The sequence below is a fragment of the Meriones unguiculatus genome, chromosome 21 (genome assembly GCF_030254825.1).
Source record: "Meriones unguiculatus strain TT.TT164.6M chromosome 21, Bangor_MerUng_6.1, whole genome shotgun sequence".
Classification (NCBI taxonomy): Eukaryota; Metazoa; Chordata; class Mammalia; order Rodentia; family Muridae; genus Meriones; species Meriones unguiculatus.
In genome coordinates, this window is record NC_083368.1 from 17,652,183 (window position 1) to 17,666,692 (window position 14,510).

The following is a 14,510-nucleotide window of genomic DNA, read 5'->3' on the forward strand; positions in this document are numbered from 1 at the left end:
CACACCATCCCTTGCTCACCATTGCTACAGTCCTCGTAGGCATCTTGGATGAGAAAGTCCTCCTTTTTTTTTTTTTTTGTCAGCATAGTTTGGTACGGATATCAAAAGCTTCTGGGCAGTTTCTGCCTTGGCTTCTGATTCAGTCCCCAGACCATAACTTTTGCTTTGTACCTGCTTTTACTGCTCTCCGTTGTCAGTACCTGAGCACAGTGCTTCAGTCCTGGCTGTGAAATGACTGTGCATTAGAAGCATTTGGCTTGTACGTGTTGCAGCTATTCAGCTCTTAGCCCCAGTGCTGAGCACTGACTTAATTTAATCAGAACTTACTCCTATCTTTGGTTGTACAAGCCAGTTTCATATCTATCCTTAAGTTTGCTCCCTCTTTATCTTTAGGGAGTAGTGGGGTGAGGGAGGGAGAGGTACCTTTGTTTTGCAAGGATTAAGCCTATGTGTTTGATATATAATGATAATGGAATAGCTTAAATTTTGGGTGGTTGTTTATTGCTCTGAGCTTCTCTTGCTTGCTGGGACCAGGTTTTCAGTTGTGGATATTTCCATTTCCGTCCGAGGTCCAGCTCCACAGTGGAAAGTGTCCAAGAGCTTGCTGCTTCAGAGAGCAATAGTGTCAGTCACTGAAGCCAGGACCAGAATGTTCCAGTATAAATGAGATGCTTCTCTGTAAAATGACATGAGCTTGTGTGTGAAGTCCCAAAGTTAAAAACAGACTGGTTTTCATCTTACTATGTATCTCCAGACCCATTAAACATATGTCTAATATCTCTTTCATGATCCCTTTAGTATCCAGATAGCAGAACTTTATAAATTTCCATTTAAGATGGCTTTTAATATTTTATTAGCATGTATTAGTGATTATTGTGGATTTCTCTGTTCCATTTGCATATATTTTAATCACATTCACTTAGCTTCTTTCTCATTAACCTCCCACTCCTACTGTTCTCTTCCTATTCCCAACTAGTCCTGCTTCTACTTTTTTGTCCACTCCGTCCCTCCTTTCTCTCCTTCTGTCCTATATTTAACTGGGTTGCTTAGAGGAGCATATGAAACTTACCAGTGGCTGTACCACTGAAGAAAATGCCTCTGCCTCCCCTAACAACTGCTAAATGCTTATAGATAATTAGGAGAGGTGGGGCCTAGTAAGCCCCTCTCCATGGCAGAATGTTGATAGGCCCAGTCTTGTTCAGGTAGTTCACATCTGTTGTAATTCTGTGAGTACAGTGACCACATTATACCCACAATACAGTGCTTTACAACGCTCCATCCCGTCCTCTGGCTTTTGTATTTTTTCCTTCTTTTCTTCCATGCTGATTGTTGGGGCGATGATGTCCCATTCAGGGCTGAGCATTCGTAGGTTCTGACTCCCAGCAGTTGGAGAGTCTGCAGTAGCCATTTTCCTACTGCAACAGGGAGCTGTTTTGATGAAAGCTGACAGCAGCACTAAGGTATGGATAGAAACATATATGCTGTAAGGACAGTTTCTGGTATAACATGTCCATTTAGTAGAACAACAGTAGTACCTTCTCCATCCGTGCCTAGACATCCTTACCTATGGACTGTGGACCTGGACCAGGTTTATAGTACCAAGCATGAACTTTGTCCTCTGGAGTGGGCTTCAAATATAATCAGAAAGTGGGTGGTTGTCCCCATAATAGTCATGCTGCTGTTTCACCAGTGGGCACATTGATTGGCAGGTCGGTGGTGTAGCAAGGCTAGTAAGAGGCTCTACCACTCCTTACCCTCCTCCTGTCATTTCTAATCTGATGGTAATAGAAAGATTTTAATAAAAACAGGGGGTCCAGGCAATATCTAAAATCATCCTGGAAAAAAGCTGTAAAGGGAGAGGCTAGGGCATGTATCTTCATGGCAGAGCATTTCCTTAGCATGTACAAGCTCCTGGGTTTAATTCTCAACACCGTAAGAACAAAAATAGCACTATTTCATCACTTCCAAAAACCCTAATTGGAAATGTTGTTATTCTGTTAATTATTATTTGTGGAGTGACGATAGCACATTTTCTTTATGCCTGTTGGTAAGCATTTGGGTTTTTTTCCACTTGGGGCATTTATGGATAATATGACTGAGTATCCGTGTATAAGTTTTTACATAGACATGTTTTCATTTCTACTGAGAGGAGATCTACACTATTTATTTGTCCTTCTTTCCTTCTCTTTCTTTCCTTCCTCCTTCTTTCCTTTCTTCCTCTCTTTCTCTTCCTCTCTCTGTTCCTCCTCTCTTCCCCTTCCTTCCTTCCTTCCTTCCTTCCTTCCTTCCTTCCTTCCTTCCTTCTTTCTCTTCTTTCCTCTCTCTCTCTCTCTCTCTCTCCCTCTCTCCCTCTCTCTCTCTCTCTCTCTCTCTCTTTCTGAGACAGGGTTTTTATGTGTAGTCCTGGCTGTCCTGGACTTGCTTAAATTTTTTTATTTTAATTTTTATTATTAGTTACATTTTATTAACTCAGTATCCCAGCTGTATCCCGTTCCCTCATTCCTTCCCAATCCCTCCCCCCCTCCCTCATCTCCTCCCTTCCCCTTTCCAAGTCCACTGATTGGGGAGGACCTCCTCCCCTTTCATCTATCCCTGTCCCTGTTTATTCACTTTGTATCCCAGCTGTAGCCCCTCTCTCATCCCCTCCCAATTCCTTCTGCCCTCCCTCTTCTCCTCCCATGCCCCTTCCCCAGTCCACTGATAGGGGAGGTCCTCCTCTGCTTCCATCTGATCCTAGCCTATCAGGTCTCACCAGGACTGACTGCATTGTCTTCCTCTGTGGCCTGGTAAGGCTGCCCCCCTCCTCAGGAGTTGGTGATCAAAGAGCCACCTACTGAGTTCATGTCAAAGACAGCCCCTGTTCCCCTTACTAGGGAACCCAGTTGGACACTGAGCTGCCATGGGGTACATTTGTGCAGGGATCTCCATGCATGGTCCTTGGTTGGAGTACCAGTCTCAGGAAAGACTGTTGCTCTCCTTGTGGAGCTCCTGTCCTCTCCGGTCTTTCACCTACCCTTCTTTCATAAGATTGCCTGCACCCTGCCCAAAGTTTGACTCTTTGAGTCTCAGCATCTGCTTTGATACCCTGCTGGGTAGAGTGTTTCAGCCGTACTCACTTTTTAAATCAGGCCAGCTTTGAACTCACAGATATCTGCCTGCCTCTGCCTCCCCGAGTGCTGGGATCACAGGTTTGTGTCACTGCTTTGTTTGTCATCTTTGGGGATAAGTTTATCCGCTGCTTTGCTCATGTTTCGATTGTGCCCTTTGTCTTTTATTGCAGGATCATGAGTGTTCTTTACTTGATGTCATTGACTGGGAAGTGCCTATGATTTCGGTGGGGGAATGAGAAGGAAATGATTTGCAGTTCTAATTCCCAGGGCTGTAATATTTTCAGTGATGCAAGATACGAAAGTGAGAGGAAGCTGGAGGGAAGGATGCGTGGCTGCTCACCCATCCTTGTATTCCAGTGATCATGTATGTTTTGAATTGGCACCGAAGTTGGGGCCTTTTGAAATATAAATTACTTATATATGTAATTTAGAACTTTACATATTTATGGGATGTCTTTGCAGATAATGTCTTAGATCTCTTTTTAGAGTCAGAAAATTGTTTTCTCCTGGTTTTTATGTTGAGAAGTATATACATATGATATATACATATGATAATTTCTTAAAGGTTTCACAAGCAAATGTGATTTTACATTAATTGAAAAATACATTTGATATTTTGGCTTTAGTAATAAACGGTTTTGGAGGTCTTTAGATCCTGAGACATAAGTTTGTACGTGGTAGGTACGTTCTATAATTTGAAGACAATTGTGTGTGAGTGTATGTGTAATATGTGTGTGTATATAATAGGATCTCAAATTTGCTGTTGTTTTGACTTAGCTGTAAGTCATGCAGGCATATTCCACACTACTCGCTGTTTTGAGGCTAGTTCTCACTAACAGTCTTTAACACTGCACTGCTGCATTTTGCGTAGACCCTCTCAGATACAATGACAGGAACCATTCCCATCATACTGAGTACTTGAATTGTGTGTCCTAAAACTGATGTCCTGGGATTTTTTATTCATAGAAGTTAAATCAGGTAGTCCTATGTTACCAGCGATCAACTCTGAGGATAGTGGGTCTAAAACTTTGTAATATACTATTTTTAAAAGACCATTTGTGAGAAATTTTGTAAGTAGTGTGAGATATTATTGGGAAGCATTTTTTTCTGAATTTCCTTTTTTACATTATCTTATGCATGCATGTTTTCTAGACATACTCTCTTAAATTTTATCAACAAGTTTTTGTCTCAGTGCCTGTAACTACAACATAAGAAAATGGCTGGGTAGTTGCCATCATATTTAGTAGATTTAGAATGTACAACATTCTAAAAACTAAACTTACATATCACATATAAGTGTGGCTTTTGGGAGCATGGTGTTGTCATTTGTTGGAGAGGCTACTTGGTGCTCTGGGATTCTGTTGCCCATCTTTCAAGATGTGTAAGGGTGATGTCCCTGGTTTTATGTGCGTCCTAAGTAGGAAGATGTACATGGATGGGGGTTCATGACATCCACAGAGGGAATTGTAAAGGATATAAAGTCACACGTGTAAGTGCGCATGTGTGTGGTGGTGGGGGCACACACACACACAAACGTCTTTCAAAAACACCTATTTCATTTTCTTTTACAATATCTAAAGTCAGTGTGTATGAGTAACTTAGTAATCTGATCTTAAGATAAGTAGTGACTGAAATTTTTTATGCACACAGCATTAATACAGCTAGAGCTCTGCCCATGTACTCACTGGAGCATGGTCAAACTTCCAGTGGCCAGGTTTTAAAGAAAACTGGGTCCTTCCACACCTGCACTCACACCAGAAGTTATGGAGAGCTATACTTTAGCATCCTTATCACAATTTTTAATAGTTTTTATCAAGCCAGGCAGTGGTGGTGCATGCCTTTAATCACAGAACTTGGGAGGCAGAGGCAGGTGGATTTCTGAGTTTGAGGCTAGCCAGGGCTATACAGAGAAACGCTGTCGTGTGGTGGAGGTTAGGGCTTGTCACTTTTATGACCTTTTATGACTTTTTTTTTTTAAAACAAAGAGTCTCCAGTCTTAACACTGCAAAAGTAGCTTCCTCTTGGCTTTAAAAGTCAGCAGGAGTAAGGACCATGAACTTCTCGGTCTCTGGAGATAGTAAGGACCATAGACATACACATGGCCTATGGCACTAATTAGCATATGCCATGGCTGGGGCAGCATGGACTATGGAGATCTTTTTAGGTCCAGTTTAGAAAATGAACTGTTCTTCCATCTTGGACATATTGAGGGGCTGAGTCTGCAGAAGCTCCAGGCTGCTGCTTACCACCCTGCCAGCCCTACTCAGCAGTGACATGTTTTCACACCTGTCTCCCTATCTCCACAGTACATGTACAGCTCCTGTCCTCCGTCTTTCCCGCCTCTCTATTACGTATTCGTTAATTCAGTGTGGTAGCATTGGAAACTTCTGCATGTCACACAATTTATTAGTATTATTTTTTTGCCCAAACAACTTTACATGCAAATATGTATTGCAAGAATCATTGGTCTGTTTTAAGGTTTTGGTTTCCAAAGCAACATAAATACTGGACTATCACTGAGGCTTGTCTCAGATACCCTGTTGTTGCCCAGACTCAGGATAGTCTTCCAGGTTCCACAGAAGCATGAGGCTGCTGTATACCTCTCCACCTCAATGTGGCTGGGTCAGCCTTTGTGGTTGTAGCACACAGACAGCACCACCGCCTGTGCTCTTCATCTTCCCACACGGCAAGCAGCTGGGGCTGCAACAGTAGCAGCTCCTTCCTGGGGACTTGCTTGAGGGCCCAGGACCAGCTTATTCAGCAGTGACGTCTAGTTGTGCAAGACCGGCTACTCTACATACTCTAGCAGCTTGTAGATGGAATAGCTGTTGGGTGGACCAACTCAAAGCACTGGATCTAGGCTGGAAAGGCAGCCGAGTTGGTCAACCTGGGCCTCCCCAAAGGTCCCACACCCCAAAATGTCTTTCTGATGTATGGTGTTACTGTCAGTTTACTTTAGACATTTATATCAGAAACTCTCTTAAAACAAGTAAGCAATGGTGAGAAGTTTTTTAGGAATACTGTGGCGTAGTGGATTGAAGAGATAGGAGAGAAACCAAACTTAGTTGTATACTTCTGTTCTCTGAAATCTGCCTCTTCAGTAGATACCAGCCCTGTGTGCTCTGATCCAACTCAGTTCTGTCACTCTCTGCCCAGAAACCACACACCTGCAGCTTGAGGTTTTTGGTTCCAGGCTTGCTTCTGTACTTTCAGATGACAGTGCAAATGCTGGGTTATCTCAACTGGGCCTCCGACTTACCTGGTCAGGTGTTCATTGCAGTTTCTATAACGTGGTTGACTTGATAGAGTACTGAGGAAACCGCAACATTTACCTTTAATAACTGATTATGCTATGTCAAAGGTTCAGATGGGAGGGTACATAAAGTGCAGTGTGGAAGAACGGATGTGGAGCTTCACGCTCTACCCAGGTGTGCCACCCTCTGGAGGTTTCATTACAGAAGCGTGATTCAGTTCATCACTGACTATTAGTAAGCAACCTCAGTAGCCTTTCAGTGTTTCCACCCCTCCAAGACTTAGGCCAAAACTCCTGCCTTATTTTGTTTTGGTCTTTCTCATGACAAGCTTTCCATCCTGAAGCTCCTTGGTGCTGCTAGCTCTCTGTCAACTGATTGGGAAGTCCAAGGAGTTCAGTAGTTGAATGCCAGGGAAATGGGAATTAAGACCAAACTACATTTCAGAATACCCCAGTTAGCACTTGCTCTGAATAGATACCAAAGTGAGCAAATATAGAAGATCTAAAACTTATCAGGAAATTTGCTGTTAAAAACTTATTTGCTTGGCTGCAGCGATTGCTCAGTAGTTAAGAGCACCGGCTGCTCTTCCAGAGGACTTGGATTCAATTCTCGGCATCCACATGACAGCTTACATCTGTAACTCCAGTTCCAGGAAATCTGGCACCCTCACAAATGTGAACATAGGCAAAACAGCAATGTACATAAATATAAATAAGTCTTTAAAAAACTTACATTGTGCCTTAAGCACTTAATTTTTAGAATATTGTCTTCATTTGTTGATCAGACTTGATAAGTGTTAAGTGTTACCCATTATGGTGTCTTTAATTTTTGCATAAGAAATATATTGCTTAATAAAGTTAAGTAACTGTAAGGAAAACATCACGGTTAAAGATGCATGCATGAGAAAGATGCTTCTACATTATGGTCACTCAGGCTAGAGACTGTAAAGAAGTGGTTACGTGCCTTTAGTCTTCATGAAGTGGTCTGTGCCTGTTGTTAAAAGTGATATTTTGTCTGAGGAGGGTGGTGTGCGCCTTTAATCACTGTACCAGACAGCCTGAGTCAGGAAGGGCCAGCCTAGGCTGTGTCTTCAGCTGGGAGATGTCACTGTGCCTTAATGTTTAGATGACATGGGAGCTCTTCATGAAAATAATCTTCCCATATTATTTAAAATATATCTGGGTAAAATTTGAGTGGAAATACCCAGAAATATCACAGCTTATTTCTGGAAACTAGTGTTGTAAACACTTTGTGGGTTCTGTGATTTAGTGCAAACAAATATTTTTGAAATATAAAGAAAATACAATTTTTTTAAGCACAGAAATCACAAGTTCTCTTTGTTGGCATGCTGTGTGTAGTAAAGGAAGATGAGTATAATGGGTGGGTTATGGCACTGGGGAAGATGAGGCTTGGACTGGCTTAAGCAGTGGGAATGGATAAGGGACACCTTTGGAGAGGGAGAATCAGCATCACGACTCAGGGATGGATAACCGCAACAATGAAACAGTGTTCTGTGATGTCGACCTTAAGAATAGGCTCAACAGAGAAAGCAGAATCCTAAGTACTTGTTTAAACCAAAACTTTGCCCTTTTTCTTTTTTTTTAATTGAAGCCTAATATATTGAAGGTGTTGTTACTTACATTTGTCTGACATTGATATTTTTGGTATAATTGAAAGCTATGATCAGTATGATAAATACCCCCACCCCTCTGACAGGGTTTCTCTGTGTAGCCCTGGTTGTCCTGGAACTTTCTGTGTAGATCAGGCTGGCCTTGAACTTAGAGGTCTGCCTGCCTCTGCTTCCCAAGTTCTGGTGTTAAAGGTGTGTACCACTATGCCTGGTCGTGTAGTGTAATTAACTTGTAAAGAAACATGTGGATATGAGCCTCTGAATGAAGCCCTTTAGCTCTGTCATGTTTTTATCAGCTTTTGTTGCCTGCATCTGTATTTGCTTTCTTTGCTTTTCTCTGGAGCACATGTTACCGGGTTTTGTTTGTTTGTTGTTATATTTTTTTTTTATCTATCTATCTGTCTGTCTGTCTGTCTATCTCTCTATCATATCTATCTGTCTGTCTATCTATCTATCTATCTATCTATCTATCTATCTATCTATCATCTGTCTGTCTTTGAGGCAGGTACGCACTATGTAGTGTTGTACTGGAACTTGCTATAAGGACCGGTCTGGTCTCAAACTGATGAAGATCCTCTGCCTCCCAGATGCTGGGAATAGAGGTATTCATCTTCATGCCCAGTAGGCTATGACTCACAGTGATAAATAACTTGGGTGTATATTTCTCCTAGTGACATGTGCCCAGACCACATTCCAGACCTACTGAGTTAGACTCTCCTTAGTTTTGCTTTTTTGTATTTTGAAAACAAAACAAAACCTACAGGTTGTGGTGCATAGTTGTAATCAGGACCTGTTGTGCTACAGCTTTCAAAATGGATTTTATTTTTGTGTTGTATTTTACTTCCCACTCAAGTGAACTTGAGCTTCTTCATGCTAGAATGTCAAAACAGGACCTTAGCCTTTCTAGCAATTTTGCTATTTCCTGTGATACTTAGAATACCATAAATAAAAAGTATACAGGTCCTTTCTGCTGCCATATATGCTCATAAACATTGTGCCTCCTGACTAGAATTTTCTTACCTAGATCTCTTGATACTTTCTTTCCAGTGTATTTTTTCAATTCTGTATTCTTTTTCCAAGTATTCCTAGAGACTTAACAAGCAAGTGAATGTTCTCCCTTTTACTATGTTTTTCCATTGTCATAGACATCTTAATAAGCTCTAGAAACTTCATGATGGCACTGTATGATAATTAAGGAATTTGTGGGGCTGAAAAGATGGCTGAGCAGTTAAAAATCCATATTGCTTTTTCAGAGGACTTGAGTTTGGTTCCCACTACTCATGTCAGATAGCTTAAAACTACCTATAACTTCATATCCAGGTGAACTGATGCCTGTGGCCTCTTTGATTATCCTCAGATGTATGTTATCCCCAACCACGCTGCCCTGATTAAAATGTTAAAAATAAATATTAAAAGAATTTGTTAGGGCTGGAGAGATGGCTTAGAGGTTAAGAGCACTGGCTGTTCTTCCAGAGGTCCTGGGTTCAATTCCCAGCAACCACATGGTGGCTCACAACCATCTATAATGAGATCTGGTGCCCTCTTGCAGCATGCAGGTGTACATGCAGGCAGAATATTGTATACATAATAAATTAATCTTAAAAAATTATTCAAGTCTTTATTTTGGTATTTATATACTTGTCACAGCTAATATGTTCAGTTTCAGGTTGTATGGCAAAAGACTTACTCAGTTTAGCAATTTAGTTTGAGCTTTATAAATATTTCTTGAATACTTAAATGAAGAATCTTCCCCATACTTTTGTAATCAAGTAGAATTTGGAATCATAGGAGAGAATACCAAGATTTATGACACAAGAGAGATTAGCACAGTTCTGATGTAGTCAGTATCACTTGACGTGTGTTGATGGGATGTGTAGAAAGGAGAGCCTTGAGTTCTTGTTCTGTCAAGTATATGGTTTTGCTACTCTGCAGGGAATTCTTTAAGTGCCAGATACACTGGTGCTCACACAGAATGTCTGTGCTCTGACAATTTTTATGTTTTGGTTTTATGGGTACCATTCTCAGCACCACCTTATATTTTGACTTCCTGTTCCAGCTAAGGCAAGTTTCCTTTGTGGCCGTGTGTGTGTGTGTGTGTGTGTGTGTGTGTGTGTGTGTGTCAGTCACAGGATCTTGTTATAGCTCCCTGGTTGGCCTGGAACAGACTTTATAGATTACCATTTCCATTGCCTCTGGAATGTTGGGGCTGTACAAGTATTTGACCATGCCCAGGAAGGGTTTCTGAAGTCTAACTTTGAATGTTTTATTTTTTCATCTGTTAGTTACTTGTCTTCAAGGTAGTGAATACTTTAAAGCTAAGGTGAAAGTCCAGAGTTTCCCTTGTGTAAATGTTAATGATGTGAGTGATTTAAAGGATTCTTCTCCCCCTCTTCCTCCTCCTTTTTCTAGTATGTATGGCAATGTAACTTCTTTGGACTAAACTAGTTGGAATGTGATGGAAATGTGCTATCAGCAGCTCACAGAAAACAACCCACAGATGGCTATATTGGCCTGTTGGTTACATAAATAATTACAAGGTCATGTACCTTTAGGCACATAGTTCAATAACAAGTGTAACCACAATCATGAGAAAACATTTTGTGGTCAGTGATCTCTCTGACTTCCTAGGTCCTACCAACCCCTTTTCTGCTGTCTGTGGCTGAAGCTTTACTCTTCAAAATGGCATGTTATGATGTGTAGTTTTTTGTGCTTTGCTTCTTTGGCTTTTGAGTTTGCATTGTGCTTGTATTTCATTGTTGCTGATTAGGATTTCATTATCCAGTGCAGTTTATCTCTTTTGTAGTAATTTATTTTTATTTTATGTTAGGATTTTTTTTTCATGTGTACTACATGCATGCCTAGTGTTTTCCAGATAGTTGTGACCTGCCATGTGGGTGCTGGGAACCGAATCTGGGTCCCCTGGAAAAGCAGCCAGCATTGTCCACTGCTGAGCCATGTCTTCAGCCCTTGTTATTTTTTTAAGGTTTAATAAAGCGAAAATAAAAAAAGGTAAATTAGAATAAAGCACTTACATATAACGGTTTTGATAGTTCCAGGTGTCTGTGGCCCTAGAACCACTGCATGAGTGAGAGTCTCCTGAAGTGCAGATTCCAGGTCTGCAGTTAGACTCTGCTTATGTTTTTGTGGTAGGAGAAGTCTGCACGTACATTCCATGTGCTGACTGGCTCCTGGCTTCACCTGTTGGCCGTCCTTTCTGCCTGTCTCCTGTTCACCCTGCCGCAGTGCCCACACCCTGTGGCTTAGTGCTCCCGGGTTTGCTGGCCTAGGAATACTGCTCTGCTCCAGAAGGCAGCTCAGTGTTTACGTTTTGATAAGGCAAGCTCAGCTCCTTCCTTTTCACTTGTATGTCCTCAAAGATGTTATTTACTGCCTTCCGATCTCAGTATTCCTCAGATATAAAATAGTATTGTTGGAACTAAAATGGTGTAGTGCTATATAATGTTAATTATTTGCCCTATAATTACTTTGGAGGTATTATTTAACCCGATGTCACAATAAAATAAAACACAAACACTTAAAGAAAAACAACACAAACACTTAGTGGATTTTATAATTGCTTATTTACCTTGGACTGGGCAGATATTTCCACCTATACTATCTCAATAACCTCACCATTCCAAATCCCAGCCCCCCATTTAATGCCGCCCTCCTTAATCATTCCTATTTGCCCTATCTCCTACCAATAGTTTTATAAGTACTTGCTTATATTGTTTTCATCTTGTGTTTCTTGTCACACCATTCTTGGAGTCCTTTCTCCCGCCCCCACGTGCTTCCTTCTCCATACCAATCCACTGTGTCCTCCTTCCTCCTCTTTGCTTGTCTGTTTGTCTCATTACTGTGATTCTCCTGTTCCCAAAGCCTGGAAACCTTAGCCACACCTACCCCAGGTTTTAGGCCTTTTAATTAACCCATCAGGAATAATGTCTTAGCTATATATATAAAAAGGATAGGTGTATCCGGCAGTAACATCAAAATGCAACCTCCATCCTGTTTGCCTTTATGAATGAGGATTGAGGTTGTATTTTGATGCTGATTACTGGCCCTCAAGGTCGGGTTACTGCCCAGATACACCTATCCTTGTTATGTAAACCTAAGACATCATTCCTGATTGGTTAATTAAAAGGCCTGAAACCTAGGGTAGGGAAGAGGAAGAAAACAGGGAACAGGACAGGAGCCTACCACAGAGGGCCCCTGAAAGACTCTACCCAGCAGTGTATAAAAGCAGACGTAGGTGTTGAGACTCAACCAAACTTTGGGCAGAGTGCAGGGAACCTTATGAAAGAAGGGGGGAGATAGAAAGACCTGGAGGGGACTGGAGCTCCTCAAGGAGAGCAACAGAACAAAAATATCTGGGCACAGGGGTCTTTTCTGAGACTGGTACTCCAACCAAGGACCACGCATGGATATAACCTAGAACCCCTGCACAGTTGTGCCCCATGTTAGCTCAGTGTCCAAGTGGGTTCCCCAGTAAGGGGAACAGGGGCTGTATCTGACATGAACTCAGAGGCTGGCTCTTTGATCACCCTCCCACCTGACAGTAGGGAGTATCCTTACCAGGCCACAGAGGAAGACAATACAGTCAGTCCTGATGAGACCTGATAGGCTACGATCAAATGGAAGCAGAGGACTTGGGAAGGGGCATGTCAGGAGATGAGGGAGGGAGGGTGGGATTGGGAGGGGACAAGGGAGTGGGCTACAGCTGGTATACAAAGTGAATAAACTGTAATTAATAAAAATAAATTAATTAAAAAGGAAAAAATACAACCTTCAACATAGGTGAACATACTGTGTCACAGAGCAGCTTTTTAATTTTTTTCTTTCTTAAAAAGATTTATTTTATGTATATGAGTGCTTTATCTGCATACCAGAAGAGGGCATCAGATCCTAATATAGATGTTTATTAGCCACCAAGTGGTTGCTGGAAATTGAACACAGCCCTCTTGAAGAGCAGCCAGTATTCTTAACTGCTGAGTCATCTCTCCAGTCCCCAGAGTAGCTTTGAAGACTGAGGTAATGTGCATAAAACACAGGATAGCACTGTGCTAAATAAAGTGTCTCTGAGTGGGTATATTTATGTGTGCATGTGTGCCTGTGTTCGTGTGTGTGCCTGTTTGAGAAGGGGTCTCATTATGTAAGTTCTGGTTAGCTTGTAAATTGATGTCTAAGTAAGGCTGGCCTTAAAAATCATAGGCACTGCCTCCTGAGTTCTGGGACCAAATGCGGGCACCGCCATGCCAAACGCCTAGATTTTAAAATACCGTTGTTATAAAATAGTGTGTTTACTGCTAGCCTGAAGATACATATTTCATGTATTAGAACAAAGTTTACCGTTTACTAATCTTCTGAGTGTCACCATGCTGTCTTCGACTGTAGACTTTCCTTCATGATTCTTACTTTCCTGAATTTGTTTCATTTTTTATTAGTTTCTTTAGAAGAGGGTCTATGGCCGATAAATTTAGTGTTTATGTTTTTTGAAAATATGTTTTCTTTATATATAAATTTTAGGCAGCTGCTCACTAAGCATGATTAGGTATGAATAGGTCCCCTGCCCTATGGTGTTCTTTATTCTTACTGTATTGGGGGGCTTTGACATTGCAGCATTTTTTGTGCTTTCAAAATCTGAGAAGGCATGTGTGTGTGTGTGTGTGTGTGTGTGTGTGTGTATTCTGAACCATTCTCAGCTGTTATTCTCATAGCGACCTCTTTTCTGTTTTTTTTCTTTTTTTAAAAAATTATTTATTTATTATGTGTACAATATCTGTATGTATGCTTTCACATCAGAAGAGGGCGCCAGATCTCATTATAGATGGTTGTGAGCCACCATGTGGTTGCTGGGAATTGAACTCAGGACCTCTGGAAGAGCAGACAGTGCTCTCAGCCTCTGAGCCATCTCTCCAGCCCTGTTTTCTGTCTTTCTAAAACCTCCAAAAAATTAAGTAGAGGTTAGGCTTTGTCATTATCTATTCTAGACCTCATTTTTCTTTGTTTTGTTTAATTTGTGTTTGAGACAGTCTTTACTTTGTAGCTCAAGGCAGCCTGGAATTCATGGATCTTTCTCATCAGCCTGTCAACTGCTAGGGTTACCTGTCCACCACCATACTGGCTGCAGTTTGTCTTATATTTTTATTTTCTAACTCTGTTGCTCCTAGATAGTGTATTCAGATTCACTTTCCTGTCTCTTGTTTGTTGTCTAGACAGTTCCTCTAATGGACATTGCCACTATGCAGTTCACTGATTGCTGAGTTAACCAACCATGGATTGAAAATGTTGGGATAGGAGGCAAACTGTACCTGTTCTGAACACTTGCAATGTGGCATAACTACTACTTACATAGTGTGTATATTCTATAGGCATTATGAGTTACCTAGAGGTCGTTCAGAGAATGTATGCATATTACATGCAGATACCATGGCTCTTAACCTAAGAGACTTGACCATTTGCAGAGTTTGGTATCCATGGATATCGGGCAACTACTGTACTTTTTTTTGTAGTCAT

At 41.3% G+C, this 14,510-nt stretch overlaps 1 protein-coding gene across 7 annotated transcripts in view; it reads left to right on the plus strand.

The window, feature by feature from the left end:
- Srpk2 (SRSF protein kinase 2) overlaps nt 1–14,510 on the plus strand; it is a 184,808-nt gene that overhangs the window by 90,037 nt on the left and 80,261 nt on the right. The gene's annotated exons all lie outside the window — the stretch shown is intronic.